The sequence below is a fragment of the Humulus lupulus genome, chromosome X (assembly GCF_963169125.1).
Source record: "Humulus lupulus chromosome X, drHumLupu1.1, whole genome shotgun sequence".
Lineage (NCBI taxonomy): Eukaryota > Viridiplantae > Streptophyta > Magnoliopsida > Rosales > Cannabaceae > Humulus > Humulus lupulus.
In genome coordinates this window covers 44,807,105-44,815,452 of record NC_084802.1, presented here as the reverse complement: position 1 = coordinate 44,815,452, position 8,348 = coordinate 44,807,105, and positions in this window count along the sequence as shown.

Sequence of the window (8,348 nt, the reverse complement as noted above, 5' to 3'; positions counted from 1 at the left end):
AAATAACATTTGTCACACTTTATTACTTGTCACATAATTCATTTAATCAAAATATTATATTATTTATAAAATAATATAACACTAGTTGCTATTATTGAAAATTGTGAATCCGTTTAATTTTATTTCACATTATAAATTAGTGAATAGTTTATATTACTAATTTGTTAATGGCATTTTATAAACTTTATACCTTTTCCGGGGAGGTATATAGTTTTTTCAGCTCTTATTTTAGTACACCTTTAATTAATTATTATTTTTATGGGGACCTTTAATTAAATATTTTAATTGGCAATTCATATAGTTTTCAAAAAAAAATTAAAAAAGATTTTGACAAAAAATAAAATAAAAAAGACTATATTTTGGTTTAAAGGTTCTTTAACATGCATAGATTTTAATTGCTTTCGATATGTTGACGCGATTTTTCGTCAACTTAGAATTAAGAATAAATAAACTGAGTAAAAAATAATAATAAGATCACACTACAATTTTTATGTAGTTCAGGATTTAAAATCTATCTAGTCTCCGAGTCATTTTTGAATGTTTTTCTTAGAGACAATTATTTAGAATAATTTATCGATAGTTTTGATATATCTAAAAACCATCCCTTCACATGTTCATCTTCCCGCTGTTTATAACGGGGAATAAACATATTTTGGATTACATAAATTTGGGTAATTTCCTTTAATTACAATATTCATCTATTAATTATAATCAATACAATTGATATTATCTTAAATCAAATTTGGATTCTTTCCTTATTAACAAATAAATCCTATATGTTCAGGGATTTCCTTGCGTGTCTTCCTAATCGCCAGTCATTCGCAAGTTACAACTACGAGCTACAACCACGCCATGATGACTTGAGCAGATTTATCACATTAGGCGAGCTAACATCGCAAGCTAAGTTGTCGGGCTATCGTGATGAACCGAATGAACTTCCATCATAATACCACACCTTGAACTATGCCTGATTCCTGACAACATAGAAAATACAAACTGAAACGAATAATTAGTTCGTATTTGATCTTCGCTGGGCAACCCTGATCGTCCATATCATGTTTTAAGTAGGATTAATCAGTTTATTCACTATTATTTTGTACCACAATCTAAACACGCGCCGCTCGTAATTTTGAGTACAACAATTTACTTTTATGAAATTAAAGACTAATAAGTGAATTTTAACTCTTAACATTCTTTTTGTGTAATTATTAAATTATTTTTTACCATCATCATCATTATTATTATTATTAAGTGAAGGGTACTCTTCCGTTAGTTTAGTTTAGGTAATAGGAGTTTAATGGTTATATGGGGGAGACATTGTAGACATTTAATGTCTCCTTTTAAGAGAGACGTTGTTAGAGAAGTCATTATAAGTGGTCCTACTATGACTCTCATGGAGAAACTTTGTAGACATTTTGTTGGATATTTTGAATGAAAAAAGCAATTGAGATTTTTTTTTTTGTCCCACATTGATTACAAAATGTTTTACTCCTTTTCCAAGGGCTATATAATGGAGTCTAGCCTTGTTGTTTAAAGTACATCAAAATTTCTTCTTTAAGGTATATAATCATATTGAACTATATTTATATTATGATTTTATATTTATATTATGATTTTAGTTATATGTTTTATATTCTTAGTGTGGTAGAGTTCGGACATATTTGGTTCGGCGAAGTAATTGAGTTACTTGTCGTTCACCGTTGTATCCTGAGAGATAGACGTCGAAACCTCGTAGAGGCGGCGAATCTGTTTTAAGGAACACACACACCTCGGCTTTTATTATATTGTTATATATATTATAAATTATTTATATTATATTATTTATAATTATAATATTATATTGTTATATATATTATAAGTTATTTATATTGTATTATTTATAATTATAATATTGTTATATATATTATAAGTTATTTATATTGCATTATTTATAATTATAATATTGATATATATTATAAGTTATTTATATTTATAATATTTATGTATCTTTAATTTAGTAGATATAGATATAATTATTGCATTTATCATATTGTGTTTATTCAAGTATTATATAAGATATGTTTTTCTTACAATTTTAAAACAAATTATTGTTTAAATATAATATTTGAATATATCTATTAGTGATATTTCTATATCTATATATTGAAAGATATTGTTATTGCGAAAAGTTCGTTTGAACTTAAATCTCACTAGAGAAGTTCTGGGAACTGAATATTTTCAAAGAAACTAGACTGCTGAGGCAGGGGCTAGACCCTTCTAGTGTTCTTTGGAAATTATCTAGTAAAGATATTTGAGACTGGATAAATACTTAATAGAAATATTCTACGAGAGGCTAGACCACGAATGGTTGGGTTTTTAACCCTTCCAGGCTAACCTAAGAATTTTTCTAAGCAAACCCGTATAATTTTCCGTTGTCAGGAAAATAACATTGTTGGTTTTGTGATTTCAGAAAATGACAACTGAAACAAACCAAAATAGCGGGAATAATGAGGTGTCAGCTGAGACCCCAATTCAGGCAATTCAAGCTCATACCCAAACGGTTCCGGCCTCGGTTAATACGAGCCATCCTTTGAACTTTGGGGAAAGACCTGATAAATTCAATGGACAGAATTTCAAAAGGTGGCAGCAAAAGATGTTGTTCTATCTGACCACCATGAATCTTGCGTGATTCGTTACTGATAGCGAACAAAAGCTGAAAGAAAATGAGGATGATATCCAAGTCATTAATTTTGTCAATGATTGGATCAAATCTGATTTTCTATGTCGTAACTATGTTATGAATGGTCTAGAAAATTCTTTGTATGAAGTTTATTCTACAAAGAAGACGGCTAAGGAACTATGGGAGTCTTTAGACCGAAAATATAGAACTGAGGATGCTGGCACAAAGAAATTTGTGGTTGGGCGATTCCTTGACTATAAAATGGTAGATTCCAAGACTGTGATTAGTCAAGCTCAGGAATTCCAATTAATCTTACATGACATTTCCTCTGAGGGAATGATCCTGAGTGAGACCTTCCAAGTTGCTGCTTTGATTGAAAAGCTTCCCCCTGCATGGAAGGAGTTCAAGAGCTACCTTAAGCATAAGCGAAAGCAGATGAACATTGAAGAATTGATTGTCAGACTTCGTATTGAAGAAGACAACAAGAATTCGGAAAAAATGAGTTCAAAACAAGATGTGGCTAAGGCCAATCTGATGGAGCAATGTCAAAACTCTAGGGGAAAGAGGAACTTTAAACCCAATGATAAAGGGTTCAAGTTCGAACCAAAAGGAGGAATCTCTAAAAAGCCGTTCAAATTCCTTGGCAAGTGCTTTAACTGTAATAAGCTAGGTCACAAGTCATCGGACTGTAGACTACCAAAGAAGAACCATGGTTAAGAGACGAATATGATGGATAATATCTCCAAAGATGTTGGTGATATAAATCTATCAGCGATGGTATCGGAAGTAAACCTGGTCAACTCCAACCCTAGAGAGTGGTTGATTGACACTGGTTCTACTCGACATATATGCTCAGACAAGAGTATGTTCAGATGTTTTGAACAAGTGACCAATGGAGAGAAACTATTTATGAGAAACTTTGTCACGTCTGAGATTGAGGGTCAAGGAAAAGTGATCCTAAAAATGACTTCTGGAAAGGAGTTGACTCTGAACAATGTGTTGTACGTACCAGATATCCGTAAAAACCTTGTGTCTAGTTCACTGCTGAACAAGCATGGATTTCGTATGGTATTTGAGTCAAACAAAGTTGTTTTGTCCAAAAGTGGAATGTATGTGGGAAGGGGTTATGTAACTGATGGGTTGTTTAAACTCAGTGTAATGGTTGTTGAATCAATTATCAATAAAGTTAATAACGCTTCTTTTTACTTGCTTGAGTCTTCCAATGTTTGGCATGGTAGACTAGGACATGTTAAATTATGACACTTTGCGTAGATTAATTAACTTGAATCACATACCAAAATTCCACATTGATTCAAAATCATAAGTGTGAAACCTGTGTTAAGGCAAAACTAACAAGGTCATCCTTCAAAACAATTGAAAGGAATAATGAACCCCTAAAATAAATACATAGCGATGTATGTGATTTTAAATTTGTTTAAACAAGGGGAGACAATAAGTATCTTATTACTTTTGTCGATGATAGCACTAAATATTGCTATGTGTATTTGCTAAAAAGCAAAAACGAGGCTATAGAGAAATTTGCTCTCCATAAGACCGAAGTTGAGAATCAACTTAAACGATAAATATAAGGCACGACTTGTAATTAAAGGTTATAAGCAGCGTGAAGGCCTTGATTACTTTGACTCTTATTCTCCTGTGACGAGAATAAATTCCATTAGGATGATACTTGCTATTGTTGCGTTACGTAATCTTGAAGTACATCAAAATGGATGTGAAAACTGCTTTTCTAAATGGGGATTTAAATGAAGAAATTTATATGGAACAACCCGTTGGTTTTTCCTCCCCAAGAAAAGAAAGAAAAGTATGTAAATTGGTGAAATCTTTATATGGTTTAAAGCAAGCACCAAAACAAGGCATGAGAAATTTGACCAAACTATGTTGGCAAATGGCTTCAAAATCAATGAATGCGATAAATGTATTTATGTTAAAGAAACAGATAATGACTATGTCATTTTGTGTCTTTACGTAGATCACATGCTCATTGTTGGAAGCAGTGATAAGATGATCAAATCTATCAAGAGTATGTTGAACTCGAAATTTGATATGAAAGATTCAAAATCTACGAGTGGATATGTGTTCACACTCGGTGGTGCAGCTGTATCATGGAAATCTTCTAAACAAACAGTAATAGCTAGATCCATGATGGAATCTGAGTTTATTGCTTTAGACAAGTGTGGCGAAGAAGCTGAGTGGCTTCGTCAATTTTTAGAAGATATTCCAAAATGGCCTAAACTAGTGCCAGCTATTGGCTTACATTGCGATATTCAATCTGCAATTGGTAGGGCGCATAATAATATGTATAATGGTAAGTCTAGACATATACGTCGTAGACACAATACCATTAGACAACTACTCTCAACTGGAGTTATCTCTTTTGACTATGTGATGTCAAAGGATAATATTGTGGATCCACTAACCAAAGGGCTAAATAGAGAGTTTGTTGAAAAATCATCGAGGGGAATGGGTCTAAAGCCCATGAATGAATAAAGTCAATACAGTAGACACCCCACCTAGTTGACTGGAGATCCCAAGATCTAGGTTCAAAGGGACAACTAAAACTGTAAAGACTATGTTGGATCATTGTGGGGGTTATCCTCATTGTCCATTCCTATGATGAAACAGTGATAACCGTAAGGAAAAGGTTAAGCTATGCTTTTAATGATTTCTTATGCATCGAAATGTCGAGCAGAGTAATACGGGTTACTCTTAATTAAGAAAATCACCTATGTGAGAGAGAAGATGGGTCGCTTCTATAGGATTGAATTAGGGCTCAATTCCTAGAATATCTCTTGCAGAACCAGGGAAATGTTCAGTGCCAAAACGAACATAATCTTGATAACCAATATATGACAGGAAAGATTCATGTGTGTGGTATATCATCGTTTACACGAACGGCAGAACAGTTCAAAGACATCGCGTCTACTGATCAGCCAGTAAAGTAAATATACTTACGCAAGGGAAGGTTCAAAGGGTAACACCTACCTATCCTATGCAGGTTTCTACCGTTGAACTCTATCACCTAGGTCTATTTCTTTTGTTGGTTTTTCTTGAGTCAGTTTTTTCATTCATGTCGGGGATTGTTGGATATTTTGAATGAAAAAAGCAATTGAGATTTTTTTTTTGTCCCATATTGGTTGCAAAATGTTTTACTCCTTTTCCAAGGGCTATATAATGGAGTCTAGCCTTGTTGTTTAAAGTACATCAAAATTCCTTCTTTAAGGTATATAATCATATTGAATTATATTTATATTATGATTTTAGTTATATGTTTTATATTCTTAGTATGGTAGAGTTTGGACATATTTGATTCGGCAAAGTAATTGAGTTACTTGTTGTTCACCGTTGTATCCTGGGAGATAGACGTCGAAACCTCGTAGAGGCGGCGAATCTGTTTTAAGGAAACTGTGTGTTACACAGGCCTCGGCTTTTATTATATTGTTAAATATATTATAAGTTATTTATATTATATTATTTATAATTATAATATTATATTGTTATATATATTATAAGTTATTTATATTATATTATTTATAATTATAATATTATATTGTTATATATATTATAAGTTATTTATATTGTATTATTTATAATTATAATATTGTTATATATATTATAAGTTATTTATATTGCATTATTTATAATTACAATATTGATATATATATATATTATAAGTTATTTATATTTATAATATTTATGTATTTTTAATTTAGTAGATATAGATATAATTATTGCATTTATCATATTGTGTTTATTCAAGTATTATATAAGATATGTTTTTCTTACACATTCAATGTCTCCCCCTGGGAGTCCTCGTAGGGTACTTATAACGTCTCTCTTGGAAATACTTTGTATACATTCAATGTCTTATATCGCGAGTCATAATTGATTTTTGTATTTTTAAAAAAAAAATAATAATTAAATAATTATTTTCAGTATATTAGTTAATAGAATTAAATATATTAATTTTATTTTGAAATGTAATGAAATAAATTAATTAAAAAATCTAAATTATAAGCAAATTTAAATTGTGAATTTTTATTAATAAAACTGAAATGTGTATATAATATGTTTTAGCTAGCTAAATATACAAAAATGTAATATTTGTTGTTAAACATACAAAATTAACAAATATTACACTTGCTAGCTAGACATATAGTAAGAGAGAAAAAGTAAACAACAACAAAAACCTAATATTTGAGACGATGACTTTGAACTATCGGTAGCATATGGTTCACCCAATGTTGTCGCATTTCATTAATTTGTACTGGTGTATATGGCGTAGTGTTTAGCTAAAAAAAAATACAAAATAAAATATATTAGTTAATTATTATTACTTGATTATATATACTTTAATAATAAATAAATTGTTAACTTTTTTTAAATTTATATACATACCTCTTTTTTCAAGTAACGTTCAGGTCGTGAATGTTCAATGTAATCCTTCAACATCCTTATCACATAATATCCACATGCCACATTGTTTGGTTTGTGTGGACACTAATATTTAAATAAAAGATCAAGCAATTAATATAAAGTATATTAATAAAATTCAAGTATTGATTTTTAAAATAATTAAAGTTGTAGTTACTTACTTTCGGTTGCACAATTTCTATATTATTTGGAATCTCGGGAGATTTTGGTAGACTGGTCAGAAAAATGTTGAAAGAATTGATCATCTCTCTTCCCCTATGTCTATGAAAAATCAAACAAACAAAACTAAATAAGCATACGATCGAGCATACAAAAAATTGGGCAACATTTTTCCTATATTAGTAACATAATCATCTGTCAATCTAATCAAATCCAATCAAATAAGCACAACACAATTAAAATATAATAATAGAATATATAATTCTAGACGAAATCAGGCAGTATTTCCCTTATAATAATTATCTAACCATCTGTGAACAACAAGTCAAACAATTCAAACAATACACAATAAGTTTCTTCCTTATAGCCCTGCATCACACAAACAAAATTTTCAGAATCTACTTCACTAAAACACACAGTTCTCAGCCTTCTGTTATCACCGCAACACACAATTATAATCTCAGAACCTACTTTACTATGGATGAATATTTAAGATATTAAAACTCCTCTAACAAATGTTTAATAATACTAAAACAAGAATTAAAATAATGTATGCACCTCTTGCAATTAATAGTCCTAGCTAACAAATTTACTTCAATTTGCAATGCACTTTTCTATTAAATTCACAACCTACAAAATTAAATTAATTAATAAATAAAATATTACTAAACAAATATCACTAAATAATTGGATTAACAATAACCTATTTTTTTCAATTTTAGAAACTTAAAAACCTCAAATATGTGCTTAAAATAGAAATTTTGAGGCAAAAATCACCCTAGTTAAAACCACAACCTACAAAATTAAATTAATTTATAAATAAAAGATTACTAAACAAATAAAAAAATATAACTATATATAATCAACATACTTAAATGTTAATAAAATATTTAAAAAATATATACAAATATATATATAATTTTCAAATTAAATATAAATATAAATTAAAAAAATCATAAAAATATATACTTGAATTACTTATATCTATACATGCAATTTTCTATGTAAAAATAAAATTTTCCTTACTTTAGACAAAGTTATTAAATAAATTTAGCAAAACATATATATACTTAATCAA